This window comes from Peromyscus leucopus, chromosome 9 (genome assembly GCF_004664715.2).
Source record: "Peromyscus leucopus breed LL Stock chromosome 9, UCI_PerLeu_2.1, whole genome shotgun sequence".
Lineage (NCBI taxonomy): Eukaryota > Metazoa > Chordata > Mammalia > Rodentia > Cricetidae > Peromyscus > Peromyscus leucopus.
Genome location: NC_051070.1, coordinates 66,644,619 through 66,665,284, shown reverse-complemented (window position 1 = coordinate 66,665,284; position 20,666 = coordinate 66,644,619).

The window sequence follows — 20,666 nt, the reverse complement described above, 5'->3', positions numbered from 1 at the left end:
ACTGCCCAACCTTTATGTTTAATATTGTGGCTGTCTGTCTCTGACCCCAGATAAGTTTATTAGGGTGCACAATATTTTGGGGAACACAATACCAACACATTTCCCTTTTTTTGTCTAAAATTTTAAAACAGCTCATAACTAATACAAGAAAAACTTTCCAATAAGTATATACAATATATACAGTCAAGAATTACATTAACAATGTCTAGTCCATTAACATATAACAAATTCAGATAAAAATTCCATTATATATATTAACAGTGTCCAGTCCAGTAACATTTGATGAACTTAGACAACAAAATTTTCATTACTTATCACTTCCTGGGATTAAAGGTGTGTGTGCTTCCCAAGCAAAGGCATGAGATCTCAAGTGTTGAGATTAAAGGCTCTCTTCCCAGTGTGGCCTTGAAATAAGAGACCCAGATGAGATCCAGATTGTTTTGTGCCTCCTGAGAGATAGGATTTAGGTTGTGTGCCTCATTGTCTGAACTTTATGTCTAGTCTAGCTTCTGGCTTTGTTCTCTGATCCCCAGATAAGTTTTATTGTGGTTTACAATATATCACCCCAAGACCTACCCACCCAGACCCAATACTTTTCCATCCCCTGCATAGGACATGGCTGAGTGACTGGTGGAAATAATAGCAGTTCTTTCCTGAGAGATGAATGGAGTAGTTCAGGGTCATTCCTGTCTACACAGTAGGTTGTGTGCTAATCTTGGATAAAGCAGAATCTGCCTCAGCATTCAAGGTAGTAAACTATATTTTTGCCTGCTCTCCTGGTCTGTCCAACGAACACATTACCAACAACTTGCATGAGCACAAGATGATTCCTAATCATGTAGAAGTAGTACCTGGAAAACAGGACCCCAAGAAAGACACAAGGATCACCCAATGACGGACAAATGGCTGAGATCTACATGAACAACCTGGACATGAGTGGGAGCAATGAAGGGCGAGGGTCATGGGAAAGAGAGCTGAAGAATCTGGATGCAGAGATCCATGGTTAGGCCCCAGGTGGAGCGCTGGGAGTCTAATTAGCGACAAAGAGGAGGGTTTATATGAAGGAGAATTGTTGAAACCAAGGTTGGATAAAGCACAGAGACAAATAGCCAAACAAATGGAAACACAGGAACCATGAACCAAAGGCTGTGGGGCCCCCAACTGGATCAGGCCCTCTGAATAGGTGAGACAGTTGATTGGCTTGATCTACTTGGGAGGCATCTAGGCAGTGGTACCAGGTCCTGTGCTCATTGCATGAGTTAGCTGTTTGAAACCTGGGACTTATGCAGGGACGCTTGGCTCAATCTGGGAGGAGGAAACTGGACCTGCCTGGAGTGAGTCTACCAGGTCCATCTCAGTCCTGGGGGGAGGCTTTGCCCTGGAAGAGGTGGGAATATGGAGGTGGGCTGGGTGGAAGGGGAGGGGGAAAGGAAGGGGGAGAACAAGGGAAGCTGTGGCTGTTATGTAGAACTGAATGGTATTGTAAAATAAAATAAAAGGAAAAAAAATAAAACAATTCAGAATGACATCCATGAGAGGTACATGGAGTATTTCAGGGACATTCTTGTCTACACAGTAGGTTGTGGGCTAGTCTGGGATAAAGTAGAATCTGCCTCAGCAAACTTCACGTTCAAGGTAGTAAACACTATTTTACCTGCTGTCCCGGTCTGTTCAATGAACACATTACCAACACCATCCATGGGACTTGCCGTGAGTACAAGACAATTCCATAATCATGTAGACTGTAGAATTGTCCTACAGGCACAATGCCCACCTACTGAGATGAATTTTAGGAGATCCCTGTAGTAAGTTGGTTGTTCCACCCATAAAAGGGGTCGTGAACCCTTGTCTAATCCCAGTCTGCCCTAATGAAACATCTATTTTCCCACCTCAAAGCTCTGGCTCAGAAGTGGAACATGCCACACAAAATGATTAAGCAAAAACACCTCACAAGTGTGCCCCCCTACTTTGGGATTCTAGCTAGTTGTGATGTAGTCAAGTTGAATACTAAGAATACTTATCAGGACACTTTGAAGAATTGGATGAGATCTACATGAGTGGACTGGGTGGGGGGTCATGGCAGACAAGAAGGAGTGGGGGATGAGAACATAGGGAAACTGGGAGGGTCAAGCTGGAACAGGGACAGAGTGGGAGGGCAGGAAGGAAGATACTATGATAGATGAGGACATCATGGGAATAGGAAGAGGCAGGGTGCAGGGGAAGCTCTCAGGAATCCACAAGGTTGACCCTACCTGGTCTGCTGGCAGTGGTCCAGAGGATTCCTGGACCGGTCTACTTTGGTGACAAGACTAGCAAATAACTTAGCTGTTATCATAGAGCCTTTATCCAGTGACTGATGGAGGCAGATAAAGAGATCCAAGGCCAGGCACCAGGCTGAGCTCTGGGAATCCAACTGATGTGAGAGAGGAGAGATACTGCAGGGGAGGGATGTTGAGATCATGATGGGAGGACATGCAGAGATGATTGGCCACAGTAGTGGAAGCCCGTGAACTGTGGACTGGTGGCTGTGGAACCCCCATTGGACTGGACTAGGCCCTCTGGATACAGAAGAGGTTGATTGGTTCAAACTGTTTGGGGGCCACCCAGGCAGGGAGATCTCGATCTGTCCCTGGTCTATAGGTAGGCTTCTGGAATCTGGTGTCTGAGGTGTGACACCTTGCACATCCTTGGTGCAGTGGGAAGGGGCTTGGATCTGCCTAGGCTCAGTGTGCTGGGCTTTGCTGACTCCCCATGGGAGACCTCGATTTGGGGGATGTGGGGATGTGGGGTGGTACGGGAAAGAGGGTAGAGGGTGGGAGGAGAGAGGAGGGGGGTCTGTGCATAGCATGTGGAGTGAGTAGAAACTTTCTTAATAAAGAAAGAAAAAAACAATACTCATCAGGAGTTTACACCTATTCAACTGGACACATTTTCATATCACCTTATGTCATACTTAATTTGCAAAAGTAACAAGATCCAAGTCACAATGACTCTAGAGGGAGTGTATCTGTATGACATGACAATTACCTGTAGCTGTAAAATAGTGATATGAATATCCAACTTTGAAAGGCAACGGCATTATAGGTTTAACCAGGTCAATATTATGCCTCATGTGATATAACTATCCCTCATTCAAAGAGAAACATGTTCTAAACTTAGAATAGATGGTGATGTTGTTGTCTGGCCTTCTTTCATATCTGAAACTTACATTTGAGTAACTTTGATATTCTCTGACTTGAGGTTCCATCATTGCATCACACAGCCACGTCTCCAGCTCCCAATGGTTTCCATTGCATTCTGGGGATTCTGAGGCTCTGAAACACTGTCCATGGGTTCTACAACACAAGGGTTAGAGAATGAATACACTGTTGAGCTGCTGATTATGGAAACAGGGTTTCCCCTTGTAGTCGAGGAGACACAATACCAGGAATCTGATGAAGATAGAGGGTAGAGGCCAAGTCCCAGTCACCCAGGAATGAACCTCCACCACTACCACATCACCTGCCCGACTACTCTTATGGGCCCCACTGAAATGACAAGGATGATGTAGTAGTATCCAACTATCTTATTAAATAAAAAACACAGAACCAATGCAAAGAAGAAAGCCAAGAGGTCAGAGCTAAGAGCTAAAAACCTTACCCTTCCTCTCGTGGTGGTCCTACCTCTCCAAAAGAGACCTACTTCCTGTGTCTATCTTTTTTTTAAATAGAGTTTCTGTTCTGCCTTCTTATTGGTTGTAAACACAACCTCTTGACCTCCTAGTCACTGCCTGTCTGTTCATAACTCCAGGTGCTCTATGGTTGGTATTGAGATTAAAGGCATGTATCTCCAATGCTGGCTGTATCCTTGAACACACAGAGATCTACCTAGCTCTGCCTACCAAGTGCTAGGATTAAATGCATGCGCCACCAACACCCAGCTTTCCTATGGCTTACTAATAGCTCTGACCCCTGGGCAACTTTATTTATTAACATACAAATAACATTTTAGTACAAATAAAATATCACCATAGGATAGGCAAGAGTTTCTTTTGAAACTTTTATTTGATTCCACTTACTACTCTTCACTGGGAAGGTAGAGAAAGAAGTTTACATATTCAAAACATAATGATTGCAATGTAGTTAGAGAAAATTCAAGGAATCCACACTGTTTCTTCTTAGGCCCATGGTGCTCATAAGAAGTTGACCATGACTGATGAAGGCTAGATTCTTCAGGGCCAAAACAGGAAACAGGTGTGGCACAGTTAAATGTTTTCAAGATCCCATCAGGAAATCAAGAATGCCCACTGTACGTCATTGTTGGTGGGTTCCCTTGAAGCACTCCGTAAGGCACAGGGAAGCCATAATACCAAGGCTGGTACACGGGAGTTAGCCATTGCATTGGAGGTTGAGGGTACATGTGGGGTATGGGTGATCCAGCTCCATCATATTGAGGTCCTGTGGGAGAAGAAACAGAGAAAGAGAGAGAGAGAGAGAGAGAGAGAGAGAGAGAGAGAGAGAGATCATAAGCATGGTATCCTGATTCCCCCCTGAATCACCTTCAGTAATCAATTGGCCCCTTGGTCAAAACTCAGCTACGAACAAGTCATAGTTCCATTGCTTGGGTGTGAGAGGGAGTTAGACACACAGGGAGGCCAGACATTGCTGCTTTGTGCCACAGAGGCCTGTGGGAATAGGGCTTGCCTACATTCTGTGCCCATGAAGAAAGGCCAGCTGAGACCACCTTCTATAGAGCCTCAGAGGTCTCTGCAGAAGGGACTAACCTGGGAAGGGGCTCCACTCTTGTCTGTGACCAAGGATCCTGTAGAGGTGCTCCGAATACGGAGAAAACAAGGGTTCGACCCTTGCTCTCTCGTGAGTGAGCTGCCAGTGCAAGGTCTTTAGATCAGTCATCAGTTGCAAACAGTCTTGCCAGGTCTTCCTTAGGCCTCGCTGACAGAGTCGCTGTTGAATAGTGCTGACTTTTTCACAAGTGTTTTGCCCTTTGTGGCCCACTTCCTGTTCAACGACTTCCCACTCCATCAGGAATATCCTAATTTCGCTATCATTCCACGGCCTATGGGAAGGATCTGCAAAGGACAGAGGAATGGGTCAGAACATTTCCCAGCATGCACATCTAAACTTCTCCTGGGGATTCTTCCTGCACACTGATCAACCACAGGGCCTTCATTCACGTATCATGAGATTACAAACACCTGCTTGTTGGCCAAGGATTAGGCATCTACCCTGCCCTAATTACAAGGAGTACACTCACTGGGAGTGCATAGGTGTCTTCAGTTTTAGAAAATACATTTCAGTATAGAAGAAGCTCTCACAGGACAAGGGGGACCTGGGAACGCTGTTCCCACCAAAACTCATAACCACCCCTCCCACACCCCAGGGGGCTTATCCTAGGCCCTGAACCTCTGTCTCTACTGTGAGAAGGTCAGAGATCTGGAACCACTGAGTACCTCTCTATCCTCACTACTGCTGCTCACATCTGGGGTCTGCCATAATCCCAGGAATCACAGATCAAAAAATTCAGCAGAAGGTTTTTGGTTTAGCACACATTTTTCGCTGATTACCTGAGGGGCTTCCTTGTCCTTCTTGCTGCACACTCTGGTCCATTCTGCCTTCTTGGGTGTTTCTCAAACTTTTGACTTGGTTTACTTTTCTCTGTCAAAAAATGAATAAATGAGTTATCAATACCTTTTTCATGCAACAAGAATAGCTGTGTGAGGATTAAGGAACCAGCCTCTTGCAGCATTAGCAAACAATGAATCCTTCATTCCTCATCTACAGATTCTGGTCATTCTCACCTCAGGAAAGCTTGGTTGTCAAGCTTGACCAGGGAAAGCCTCCAGTGAGTATCAGAGGCGCCCCTGTGGAAGGGACAGATGAGACACAGAAAGACCTGTCCTGGGAGATGACTGTGTAACAGCAAATGCTAAAAGGTCTTATCAATAAAAACAAAAACAAAAAAAAAATGAGGCCTGATAGTGTGTAAATCTGAAGCATCAAGGAAACAGAAGAGTCAGCCATTGTTCTTACCTCTGCAAAATCCTCAGGATTAAGAGCGTGAGTTTCTGTTTACTCAGGCCTCATATACTTTTCTCTCCCCTGACATCACTTCCTGGGATTAAAGGTGTGTGTGCTTCCCAAGCAAAGGCATGAGATCTCAAGTGTTGAGATTAAAGGCTCTCTTCCCAGAGTGGCCTTGACCTCAGAGACTCAGATGAGATCCAGAGGGTTCTGTGCCTCTCCAGTGAGAGGATTAAGGGTGTGAGCCATAAATTGTCTGGCCTTTATGGATAATCTAACTTCTGGCTTTGTTCTCAGATTCCCAGATAAGTTTTATTGGGGTGTACAATAAATCACCCTAACACCTCACCCACTCTCTTCAGCTCTCACCCATTCACTCCAAACTTCTTTCTGTTACCTTACTGCTAAAAGTCCATCTTAAACATCCTAATTCACCCGAGCTGTGCTTCAAAAAATTTAAAAATATCAGAAGAATTATGAAACACGCTGGGTGGTGGTGGCACACGCCTTTAATCCCAGCTCTCAGGAGGCAGGGGCAGGTGGATCTTTGTGAGTTCGAGGCCAGCCTGGGCTACCAAGTGAGTTCCAGGAAAAGGTGCAAAGCTACACAGAGAAACGCTGTCTCAAAAATCCAAAAAAAAAAAAAAAAAAAAAAGAATTATGAAACCCAATATTTTCCATCTCCTGCATAGGACCTGGTTGTTTGGCTGCTGGAAATAATAGCAGTTCTTTCCTGAGAGGTGCACAGAGTAGTTCAGGGTCATTCCCGTCCACACAGTGGGTTGCAGAATAGTGTTGAATAAAGCAGAATCTGCCTCAGCAAACTTCACGTTCAAGGTAGTAAACCATATTTTTACCTGCTGTCCTGGTCTGTCCAATGAACACATTACCAACACATTCCATGGGCTTGCCATGAGTACAAGATGATTCCATAATCATGTGGATTGGAGAATTGTTCCAGAGGCACAAAGACCACCTTCTCTGATTAATTCCAGGACAAATGTCCCAGCCATCATTCAGAAAACACAGAATGGAATCCCTGACTCACTTACCTTTTTTCCTCCTGAGATCTGTCTGACTCCACAGTGTCACAGAACTGGGGTTCTCTGTGTGTTGGCAGGTCCCACAGAGACTGGAGTGTGGACAAAGAGCTCCACTCACCTCCCTGCAATTCTGGAAGTCTGCGAACTAAGTATTGATCCCGCCCTTTATATATCCCTTGGTTGTGATGGAATCTGGTCCCGCCTCTCTGGATCATAGGCTGGGTCAGCAGTGGAGAACACCAAGATTGAATCCCATCTCTGGAGGCTGAGACACGAGGGTGTCCCAGATTTCTCCAACACAGACTCAATTTAAAATTATCAAAGAAACACAACACAAACAAGACATCTCACTTCAATTTTGGTTTCGTGACATTGATTTTTTTGTTGTTGTCTCATATTTGTTTGTTTGTTTGTTTCTATATAGTCCTGGCTTTCCTGGAACTCACCAAATTTACAATTAATCCTTCAGTACATCACACTAGTCAGCCCATGTCTGGATCCCCATCTTGAGTGCTCGCATTAAACATGTGGGCCACTTTGGCTGCTGGATTTCATGCTCTAACACATTTGCTAAATTTAAATTCATTAAAACTTCTTGTAAATTTTTTTTATTTAAAAATCTGTGTTTCCCTGGGCAGTGGTGGCACAGATCTTTAATCCCAGGGCTCGGGAGGCATACACCGGCTGATATCTCTGAGTTGCAGGCAAGCCTGGTCTACAAAGTAACTTCCAAAACAGGCTCCAAAGCTACAGAGAGACACTGTCTGAAAAACCTAAAACAGAAAACAAATGAACAAACAAACAAAAAGAGTTACTGGCTGTAAAGATAGTTCAGCAGATAAGAACACTGGTTGTTCTTCTCCCATAGGTCCTGAGTTCAATTCCCGTCAACCACAGGAGAGCTCACAACCATCTATAATAAGATCTGGCACACTGTTCAGGGCTGTAGACACACATGCAAACAACACACTGTAAAAATAACAAGTAAATGTTGCTGTTTTTAATGTATTTTTTTCATTAACAACTGAAGTTTCTCTTCTCACTTACACCAGCTCACCCCATATCTTCCATCCTCCCTTCCTCAGAGAGGGTGAAACCCTGGAGCATAAATTTAAAAAGTCTGGCATATCATCTGAGGGAGAAACAAGCCCCTCCCCACACCTGCATCTCCTGTAAACTTTCATTGAAAACCGGAGATTTACAAAATTTTTTGGATCTGTTACGTGGTAGCTGGGGATCATCACTAAAACTGCAGCTCCTCCAAATACTGGAATGTGGACTTGGAATCTTCTTCACCAGGAAGCAAAAGGAGAGAAAGGTAGCAGTGCAGGAGAACAGGGGATAGCAGGAACTCTGCCTGTGGAAAAGTCAGGGGCAGTGGGGCTACAGGGCCTTCTAGGATGGAGGTCACACTGGATATGCCAGTGCTGGGCCAGGCTTCGAACCCTCCTGTCTCACAGCTCAGCTGACTAATACCATAGCCTGAACACCTCAGTCATGGACACTTCTCTCTCCTAGAGAGGCACACAGTTGCTTATCCACCCCAGTCGTTCTCACCAAGACAAGAGAAAGTCAACTAGCAGGCACCCGTGTGAAGGACACATGCATCTGTTTCCTTCCTCCTACTTTGGAGACAGGGTAGCCATGTACCCTAGGTCTGGCACAAGTCCTTCAGTAGAACACAATAACCTTGAACTCCTGATGTGCCTGCCCTCGATACTTTGGGATCTCTGCCCATTTAGAGGTCCTAAGGGATTCAAAGTCCCATGTGAAAGAGTGGAGATGTGAGCCCCATATCAGGAGAGTCTCCCAGAGTAGCCAGTGTCCATGCAAGCCCTGTCTTTAAGGTGCAGAAGGCTGGATCTTCCAAGCAAGCCTTAATATTCTTTTGATAACTGAATGTGGCTATGTGTTTTGTTTTAGTCAGTCGTTCTGTCTCTCTGACTCTCTATCTCTCTCTGTCCCTGTCTCTTTCTCTGTCTTTCTGTCTCTGTGCTTCTCTCTGTCTTGGTGTGTGTGTGTGTGTGTGTGTGTGTGTGTGTGTGTGTGTGTGTGTCTGTCTGTCTGTCTGTCTTTCTCTCTGACTCTCTTTGTCTCTCTCTCACACTTTGCTGGTGACCGAGCATTTCTTGAGACAATTTACACAATGCACTGTGAGCTGTGTCTAAAAAATAATTCAACAATAGCTGCCTATGAACAGAAGGTCAGAGGATTCAATGACTGTAGTTCTCTCCCAAAGGATGTCTCAGCCGATCTTCAGTATCAGCCAAACTCTAAAAGAAGTAGCCTCTCATGGAGTGGTTCTCAGCTTTCTAATGTTCGCTTCTTTCAGTAAAATTCCTCATGTTGTGGTGATCCCCAACCATAAAATTATTTTGTTGCCACTTCATAACTACACTTTAGCTAGTGTTCTGAATCCTAAACTAAATGTCTGATAAAGGAGATGTTTTAGGAGATCCCTGTAATACAGTTGGTTGTTCCACCCATGAAAGGGGTCGTGAATGCCCCAGCTCAGGCCCAAGCTACACTCAGCATGTAGGAGGATCCTGAGTTTGAGGCCAGCCTAGGAGCCTTGGGAGAAGCTTCGGCCCAAGCCGAAGCCCAAACAGTGCTGGGACCATGGAGGCAAAAGCTGCTGTTCTGAATTGCTGGCTTCTTCTCATCATATTGATGACTGCATTGATGTTGCTACCTGAGAAGAAAGGTTTACTGCTGGTGTTCAGAGAAGAATTGCCAGGACCATCATGACACAAGAAAGCATCGGCAAAGGTCAGTTTGGAAAAGTTTGGCAAGACAAATGGTGGAAAGAAACTGTTGTGAAGATTTTCTCTTCTAGGGAAGAATGTTTATGGTTTTGAGAGACAAGACATTTATCAGACTGTGATTACTCCAAATCACAGAAGAGGCACAAAACAACAAAAAAAGTCTCCAGGGAACCATGACCAAGCCTAACAGCAACTTTGAAATCTTCAAAAGGATGATGGGACTCCACAAAGATGATTAAGCTGATGAACAGCATGAAAGATTGCCTTTGGACTACAAACTCTTTAGGACAATTTTGAGATGAGTAGCTGAGATGATTCAGCCTGACAGACTACTTGAACAAGGAATAAAAACAATTCCTGCACTTTCTCATTATGCAGTGACTGGACAAATGATACAGGACTTGACAATGAATCCAAAAATTTTCTTTCTTGAAAAAAATTTTCTTTTCAAGATTCCCTAAAGATATCTTCACCCCTAGAAAGCAAAAAGAAAAAGAAGATACAGATATTAGAGAGATTATTGAATCTACTCTGAGAAAAAAGATAAAGAAGTGATAGGATAAATGGATATATCACTGAATCTACACTGAAAAAGAGGGGAAAATATAAAAATGATAAAAGGTAGATTATTGAAATTTTTATGAAAATATGAATATGGTAAGACAAAAGGTGAATTTTTGAATCTACTTTTAAAAGGAACTACTTGTTTCAAACAAGATAAGTAATGAAAATTTTTTTTCTGAGTTTATCAAATGTTACTGGACTGGACACTGTTAATATATATAATGGAATTTTTTTTTTTTTGGTTTTTCGAGACAGGGTTTCTCTGTGTAGCTTTGTGCCTTTCCTGGAACTCACTTGGTAGTCCGGGCTGGTCTCGAACTCACAGAGATCCGCCTGGTTCTGCCTCCCGAGTGCTGGGATTAAAGGCGTGCGCCACCACTGCTCGGCTATATAATGGAATTTTTATCTGAATTTGTCAAATGTTAATGGACTAGACATTGTTAATGTAATTATTGACTGTATATATTGTATATACTTATTGGATAGTTTTTTTGTATTAGTTATGAGCTTTTTTAAAATTTTAGGCAAAAAAAGGGAAATGTGTTGTTATTGTGTTCCCCAAAATATTGTGCACCCTAATAAACTTATCTGGGGTCAGAGACAGACAGCCTCAATATTAAACATAAAGGTTGGGCAGTGGTAGCACACGACTTTAATCCTAGCATTCCAGAGGCAGAAATCCATCTGTTCAAGGATACAGCCAAGCATGGAGATTCACGCCTTTAATCCCAGAAAGCGAGCCTTTAATCCCAGGGAGTGGTGGTAGAAAACAGAAAGGTATATAAGGCATGAGGACCAGAAACTAGAGGCATTTGGACTGGTTAAGCATTTTGGCTGGTTAAGCTTTTAGGTTTTGAGCAGCACAGTTGAGCTGAGATCCATTCTGGATGAGGACTAAGAGGCATCCAGTCTGAGGAAACAGGATCAGCTGAGGAACTGGCCAGACCTTCTAAGATTCCTGCTACACCTGCCCTAACCCCAGTCTGCCCTAATGAAACCTCTGTTTTTCCACCTCAAAGATCTGGCTCAAAGTGGAACATGCCACACAAAATGATTAAGCAAAGGCACCTCACAAAGTGTGCCCACCCACTTTAGGATTCTAGCGAATTGTGGATATAGTCAAGTTGAATACTAAGAATACTCATCAGGAAATTAAACCTATTCAACTGCACACATTTTCATATCACCTTATGTCATATTTAATTTGCGAAAGTAACAAGATCCAAGTCACAATGACCCTAGAGGGAGTGTATCTGTATGACATGACAATTACCTGTAGCTGTAAAATAGTGATATGACTCTCCAACGTTCAAAGACAATGGCATTATAGGTTTAACCAGGTCAATATTATGGCTAACGTGATGTAACTATCCCTCATTCAAAGAGAAACATGTTCTAAACTTAGAATAGATGGTGATGTTGTTTTCTGGCCTTCTTTCATATCTGACACTTAAAATTGAGTAACTATGATATTCTCTAACTTGAGGTTCCATCAGTGCAACACACAGCCACGTCTCCAGCTCCCAATGGTTTCCATTGCATTCTGGGGATTCTGAGACTCTGAAACACTGTCCATGGGTTCTACAACACAAGGGTTAGAGAATGGATACAGTGTTGAGCTGCTGATTATGGAAGCAGGGTTTCCCCTTGTAGTCGAGGGGACACATTACCAGGAGACTGATGAAGTCCCAGTCACCCAGGAATGAACCTCCACCACTACCATATCCCTTGATCCACAATCTTTTTTTTTCTTTATTAAGAAATTTTCTTTTTTTTTTTTTTGCTTTTTAGAACTTTATTTCAATGTAACTATATGCATAATAAATACACTCATATTGGTTAATAGAATGCAATTATGTTTAACTTATCCTACACAATCTTGACCAGAAACTTGGTACATGGTTTAAATTTTCAAAAAAAGAAAAACAAAAACTGCAATCTGGTTTATTTCTATCTATTACAAATGTATAAAAGATCCTCCATCAACGCTGCTGATAGCAGCAGAACCTTGAGAAATATACCTTTGGTTTGCCTCAGAAAAGGAACACATATTGCACTGCAAAGATTATAAAATTGGCGCAAAACATTGTGGTAATGTTACAATACCAGTTTTAAGAGTTCAGTAACAATGGAGTTCAGGAGCCAATGGGATACATGCAGAACTGTGAAAGCCATCTCACTTAGCCAGCTGTACGCGTAGACAATAAATCTGCATTCAGATCATTTCTGAACTAATACTATCAGCTCAGTTTATCTGTTGAGGTCAATCAGGAAACCCTAGAATATACCTTGATTTTTGCAAAAAACAAAATAGGGGGAGGGGTTTCTTCAGCATTTCAGTCCATGAGTAACAGTATCCTAACAGGCAAAGTGTTCTCTCACTGACAACATAGAATGAACTGTTGCTGGAGGTCAACTTGGGCTTTAATTTGCATTAGCACTTACATGCATAGTAGTCCAAGTTGTTGACCTCATGACTTTAAAAAGTAACTCTAAAAAAGTAAAATGGCCCTTCTTGGAAGACTAAAGAAAGACATCCAGCCACAGTTGTAAAAAGTCTCATCAAAACAATGTACCCTTTTATGAATTACGCCTCAATTTAAAAAAAAAAAAGTTGCCCCAAATAAGAAGCAGCTCTGAAAAAGAAAATATAACTTAAGATATTTGAAAAAAACAAGGTGAATACAGGATCAAAAATAATTAAGATACCTTTTCCTAAGGCTACCTAGAATTAGGCTTTAAAGAATTCTACCATTTCAAGTTTACCACTAGTTACTAGATACCAATTTACAAACTAGATGTTCACTTTTTTGTTCCTTTATCAAGAGAAAAATCTACCTTCAGACTATGAGGGTGGTGATGGGGAGGGACTAGAAAACAAGATTCAAACAATCCCATGCAAATATCACATTTTTCAAACGGAAGAACTCCAAACTGCACTAGAAGTTCCAATCACTAAGACACTTTCCATTGAAATGATTTAAGTACAAATACATGGCACCAAGGTTTAGGCCTAATATAAGCCTGACAACCAAGTCCTTGTTTTCTGGAAGAAGGGCCTCAAAAGTCCCACTCAATTCCACATAACAATATTTCAAAGGTCAATTAGGTTTTCATTTCCTTAATATTTTTGTTTTTGACTTCTAATCTTAAAGAAATTTTCTACTCACTCCACATGCTATCCAAACAACTCCCTCCTCTTTCCTCTCACCCCCAGGCCACTTTCCGGAACCACCCTAGATCCCCTTATCCCCTAATCGAGGTCTCCCATTGGGAGTCAGCAAAGCCCGGCACACAGAGCCTAGGCAGGTCCAAGTCCCTTCCCACTGCACCAAGGATATGCAAGCAAGGAGTCACACCACAGGCAGCGGGTTCCAGAAGCCCACCCATAGACCAGGGACAGATCCCGATCTCCCTGCCTGAGTTATCCCCAAACAGTTCAAGCCAAACAAGTGTCTTCCATATCCAGAGGGCCTAGTCCAGTCCCATTGGGGCTCTACAGCCACCAGGCGACAGTTCATGGGCTTCCTCTAGTGTGGCCAGTCATCTCTGCACATTCTCCCATCATGATCTTGATGTCCTTTGCCTGCAGTATCTCTCCTCTCTCTCATCAGTTGGATTCCTGGAGCTCAGCCTGGGGCCTGGCCTTGGATCTCTTTATCTGCCGCCATCTGTCACTGGACAAAGGCTCTATGATGACAGCTAGGTTATTTGCTAGGCTGGTCACCAGAGTAGACTGGTCCAGGCACCCTCTGGACCACTGCCAGCAGACCAAGGTGGGGGTCAATCTTGTGGATTCCTGAGAGCCTCCACAGCACCCTGTCTGTTCCTATTCCCATGATGTCCTCATCTATCATAGTATCTTCCTCCCTGCCTTCCCACTCTGTCCTTTTTCCAGCTTGACCCTCCCAAATTCCCTATGTTCTCATCCCCCACTCTTAGCCCTCTGTCATCCCCTCTTCCAGTCCCCTCATGTAGATCTCATCTACATCTTCACTGGATCATGCATGTTTCTCTTCTAGGGTCTTTTCCTGTTAGGTAGCCTCTCTGGGGTTGTGAATTTCAATCTGTCCATCCCTTCCCTCACATTGAGTATCCACTTATGAATGAGTAGATACTATGTTTGTCCTTCTGAGTCTGGGTTTCCTCACTCAAGATGATATTTTCTAGATCAATCCATTTGCCTGCAAATTTCATGATATCATTGTTTTTTACTGCTGAGTAGTACTCCATTGTAGTACTCTATTGTGTATATGTGCCATATTTCTTTATCTATTCTTCAGTTGAGGGACATCTAGGTTGTTTCCAGGTTCTTGCTATTATGAATAATGCTGATATGAACATAGTTGAGCATGTGTTCTTGTGGTAAGATTGAACATTCCTTGGGTATATGACCAAGAGCAGTGTAACTGTGTCTTGAGGAAGACTTATTCCCAATTTTCTGAGAAACTGCCATACTGGTTTTCAGAGTAGCTGTACAAGTTTGCATTTCCACCAACAGTGGAGGAGTGCTCCCCTTCCTCCACATCCTCTCCAACATAAGCTGTCTTCAGTGTTGTTGATCTTAGCCATTCTGACAGGTGTAAGATGGTATCTCAGAGTTGTTTTGATTTGCATTTCCTTGATGACTAAGGATGTTGAGCAATTCCTTTAATGTCTTTCAGTCATTTGAGATTCTTCTGTTGAGAATTCACTGTTAAGCCCTGTAGCCCATTTTTTAATTGGATTGTTCAGTATTTTGATGTCTAGCTTTTTGAGTTCTTTATATATTTTGGATCAGCCCTCTGTCAGATGTGGGCTTGGTGAAGATCTTTTCCCATTCTATAGGCTATCCTTTGGTCTTATTGACCATGTCCTTTGCTCTACAGAAGTTTTTCAGTTTCATGAGGTCCCATTTATTAATTGTTGCTCTCAGTGTCCTTGCTACTGGCGTTATATTCAGGAAGTAGTCTCCTGTGCCAATTCAGTCCAGACTACTTCCTACTTTCTCTTCTATCATGTTCAGTGTAACTGGATTTATGTTGAGGTCTTTCACTTGTACTTGGGTTTTGTGCATGGCAACAGATATGGGACTATTTGCAATCTTCTGCATGTTGACATCCAGTTATGCCAGCACCATTTGTTGAAGATGCTTTCTTTTTTTCCATGGTACAGTTTTGGCTTCTTTGTTGAAAATCATATGTTCATAGGTGTGTGGATTAATGTCAGGGTCTTCAATCCGATTCCCTTAGTCCACATGTCTGTTTTTATGCCAGTACCAAGCTGTTTTTATTACTATAGCTCTATAGTAGAGCTTGAGGTCAGGGATCATGATGCCTCCAGAGGTTGCTTTATTATACAGGATTCTTTTAGCTATCCTAGGTTTTTTGTTTTTTCCATATAAAGTTAAGTATTGTTCTTTCCAAGTCTGTGAAGAATTATGTTGGAATTTTGATGGGGATTACATTGAATCTGTATATTGCTTTTGGTAAGATTGCCTTTTTTTACTGTGTTGATTCTACCTATCCATGAACATGGGAGATCTTTCCATTTTCTGATATCTTCTTCAATTTCTTTCTTCAGAGACTTAAAGTTCTTATCATACAGGTCTTTCACTTGCTTAGTTTGAGTTACCTGAGGTATTATATGATTTGTGGCTATTGTAAAGGGTGATGTTTCTCTGATTTCTTTCTCAGCCCCTTTTTGTATATAGGAGGGCTACTGATTTTTTGAGTTAATCTTGTATCCTACCACCTTACTGAAGGAGTTTACCAGCTATAGGTGTTCACTGGTAGAATTTTTGGGGTCACTTATGTATACTATCATATCGTCTGCAAATAATGAAACTTTGACTTCTTTCATTCCAATTTGTATCCCCTTGATCTTCTTTTGTTGTCTTATTGCTCTAGCTAGAACTTCAAGTAGTATATTGAATAAGTATGGGGAGAGTGGACAGCCTTGTCTTTTCCTGATTTTAGTGGGGGTACCTCCACTTCCAGTGTATTTGAAGGGTGCCAGACACTCAGTGGTCACATCCTCAGACACAGGGAAATGTTTACACCCACCAAGAGGGGAAATCACCTAACTGCCAATGTTGGATGGAATGTTGAGCAATACGTGAGCCACAAGTTTGGTCTATTGCAGATGGACTGGAGATGAGGGATAGAATCCTAGTGTGGCTCAGACCATAAAGGGAGAGCACAGGCATCAAGGGAGTCTATCCTGGGTTTTGGCACCAAAAATATAAGTCAACTGATTGCAAACACGGATCTGAATGACGTTTAGCCTACCCTTGAATATTAATGTTGTAGGTCCATGTTGGATGTAACTGCCCTGTTGTGCCTCAGTTCCTTTTGCTTTAAAGTGAACACAGTAGGGAAACTTTCCATCCCTCAGGATAGGAACAGTGCTCCTCAACTTGCTGGTGCTGTCATCTTTAATAGAGTTCCTCATGCTATGGTGACCTCTCAACCATTAAATCATTTCAGGTGCTACCATGCAAGTGTAATTTTCTTACTCTTTTAAATCATATTGTCGATGTCTGTGTATGCTGATAATGTTAGGCAATTCTTTGATGGGCTTTTTTATAACTGATTTTTGACCAAGATTGGAGGTAATACATGAAAGAGATTCAGGGCAAACTAGGGCACCATGCTTATGATCTAAGGCCCAGCTGCTCCACTGTTCCTGACTTTTTCACAGGCCGTGCTTCCTTTTTCTCTTTTTGCCTTCTAGTGAAGATTTGTGAGGATCCACTTTCCAATATTTGGATGAGCTGTCATTTTAGAGATGATCCCCATTGACCATGCAACAGATCCAAAACATTCTGTAAATCTCAAGTTTTCAATGAAAGTTTACAGGAGGTGTGGGAAAGGTCTTGGTTCTGCCTCAACTGGATATGCCAGATTTTGTTTACTTCTGGTCCAGGGCTTTACCTGCTCTGAGGAGGGGATGAGGGAAGCTGGGGTCGAGGAGGTATAGGTGAAAAGAAAAACTTTTGTTGTTATTTAAAATGAAAGAAAAGTGTGTAAAAATATTTATTTATTTATTATGGATACACTGTTCTGCTAGCACGCATGTCTACAGCACAGGAGAGTGCACCAGATCTTATTACAGATGGTTGTGAGCCCTCCTATGGTTTCTGAAAATTGAACTCAGGACCTCTGGAAGAACAAACCAGTGTTCTTAACTGCTGAGTCATCTCTCCAGTCAGTAAGTCTTTGGTATTTTGTTTGTTTGTTTTCTGTATTTTATTTTCCATACAAGTGTATCTCTGTAGTTTTGGACCCGGTCCTGGCAGTCACACAGTAGACCAGACTGGCCTGCAAATCAGAGATATCAAGCTTTTTATGCCTCCTGAGTAGTGGGATTAAAGGCTAGTGCCACCACTGCCCATGATAAACAGCCTTTTAAATTAAAGAAGAAAAGAAGAAAGAAAGAAAGAAAGAAAGAAAGGAAGAAAGAAAGAAAGAAGGAAAGAAAGTTTACATGAAATGTAGCAGATGTGTTAGAGCATGAAATCCACCAGCCAAGGTGGCTCAAATCTCTAATGCCAGCACAAGGTAAGATGCAGCTACTCCCGGAGACAGAGCCCACTAGCACCGTTGGACTAAGACCTGGTCCCTAGGACAAGAAGTCCATCAGCATCGACTAGACCAAGAGCTCCCACTGGATCAAGAGTATCAATCAGACCAAGAGAGGCTCCCTCAGAACAGATACCGCTTACACCAAGTGGAGAAAGAGATGGGTAGATGCCAGTGCAAAAATACAGTCAACAACATAAAAACCAATATAGCTTCATCAGAACCTACATCAGCAAGACCTGAATATCCCAACACCGAAGAAACACAAGATATCTACCATAAAATGACTTTAAGAAGATATTAGAGATCTTAAAAGAGGAAATGAAAAAATTCCCTTAAAGAAATTGAGGAAAAGTCAAACAAAACATGGGAAGAAATCAGTAAATCCCTTGAAAGCCAAGAGAAAGCAATTAAACAAGTGAGGGAAACAGTTCAAGATTTCAAAACTGAAATGGAGTCAACAAAGAAGACACAGACTGAGGTAATGCTGGAAGTGGAAAATCTGAGTAAACAAACAGGAACTACAGATGCAAGTATAACCAACAGAATGCAAGAGATGGAAGAGTAGATCTCTGGTGTTGAAGATACAGTAGAAGAAATAGATTCATCAGTCAAAGAAAACACTAAAACCAACAAAGTCATGGCCCAAAATGTCCAGGAAATTTGGGACACCATGAAAAGACCAAACCTAAGAATAATAGGGATAGAAGAAGGAGAAGAATACCAACTCAAAGGCACAGAAAATATATTCAACAATATCATAGAAGAAAACTTTCCCAACCTAAAGAAGGAAATACCTATAAAAATACAAGAAATTTACCGAACACCAAATAGACTATAAAAATACAAGAAATTTACCGAACACCAAATAGACTGGATCAAAAAAAAAAGTCCCCTTGCCACATAATAATCAAACCACTAAACATACAGAATAAAGAAAACCACTAAACATACAGAATAAAGAAAAAATATTAGGAACTGCAAAGGAAAAAGGCCAAGTAACATATAAAGGCAGACCCATAAGAATAACACCTGACTTCTCAATGGAGACTCTAAAGCCAGAAGGTCCTGGTCAGATGTTATCAGATACTGAGAGATCATGGATGCCAACCCAGACTATTATACCCAGCAAAACTCTCAATCAACATAGACAGAGTAAACAAAATAGTCCATGATAAAAACCAGATTTAAACAATATCTCTCCACAATCAAGCCCTACAGAAAGCACTCAAAGGAAAAAATCCAACCCAAGGAAGTTAGATACACCCATGAACACAGGCAATATGTAGTCCCATACCAAATAATACGAAAGAAGGAAAACATACAACACTACCACCAAAAAAAATAACAGGATTAACAATAACTTGTCATTAATATCCATCAATATCAATGGTCTCAACTCACCTATAAAATGACACAGGCTGACAGAATGGATGCGAACACAAGATCCATCCATTTGCTGCATACAAAAAACACACCTCAACTTCAAAAACAGACACCGCCTCAGAATAAAAGGCTGGGAAAAGACTTTCCAATCAAATGGATTTAAGAAGCAAGCTGGTGTAGCTATCCTAATATCTAATAGAATAGACTTCAAACTAAAATCATTTGAAAGAGATCGGGAAGGACCCTACATATTGATCACAGGGAAAATCCGACAAGATGAAGTCTCAATTCTGAATATTTATGCCCCAAATACAAGGGCACTGGCATTTGTAAAAGAGAATTTACTAAAGCTTAAAGTGCACATCAAACCCCATACACTAGTAGTGGGAGACTTGAACACCCCACTCTCACCAATGGACAGGTCTGCCAGACAAAATCTTAACAGAGAAATAAGGGAACTAATAGACATTATGACTCAAATAGACTTAATAGATATCTACAAAATATTCCACCCTAACACAAAAGAATATACCTTCTTTTCAGCACCCCATGGAACCTTCCACAAAATCAACCACATGCTTGGCCACAAAGCAAATCTCAACAGATACAAAAAAAATTGAAATAACCTCCTGTGTCTTATTAGACCCCCACAGCTTAAAGTTAGATTTCAACACAAAACAAAAATTACAGAAAGCCTACAATCTCATGGAAACCGAATAATGCCCAATTGAATCACCAATGGATCAAGGAAGAAATAAAGAAAGAAATTAAAGATTTCCTAGAATTCAACAAAAATGAAAGTACAACATACCCAAACTTATGGGACACTATGAAAGCAGTGCTAAGAGGAAAATACATAGCTAGCCCTAAATGCCCACATAAAGAAGTTGGAGAAATCTCACCCTAGTGACTTAACAGCACAACTGAAAGCTCTAGAACAAGAAGAAGCAAACTGACCCAGGAGAAACAGACGCCAGGAAATAATCAAATTGAGGGCTGAAATCAATAAAATAGAAACAAAGAGAACAATACAAAGACTGAATGAAAGAAAGAGTTGGCTCTTTAAGAAAATCAACAAGATAGATAAGCCCTTATCCAAATTAACCAAAAATCAGAGAGAGTGCTTTCCAATTAACAAAATCAGAAATGAAAAGGGGGACATAACAACAGACAATGAGGAAATACAAAGAATCATCTGGTCATACTTCAAAAACCTGTACTCCACAAAGTTGGAAAATCTGAAAGAAATGGATGATTTTCTGGATAGGTACCACAAACCAAAGCTAAATCCAAAACAGATAAACTATTTAAATAGACCAATAACCC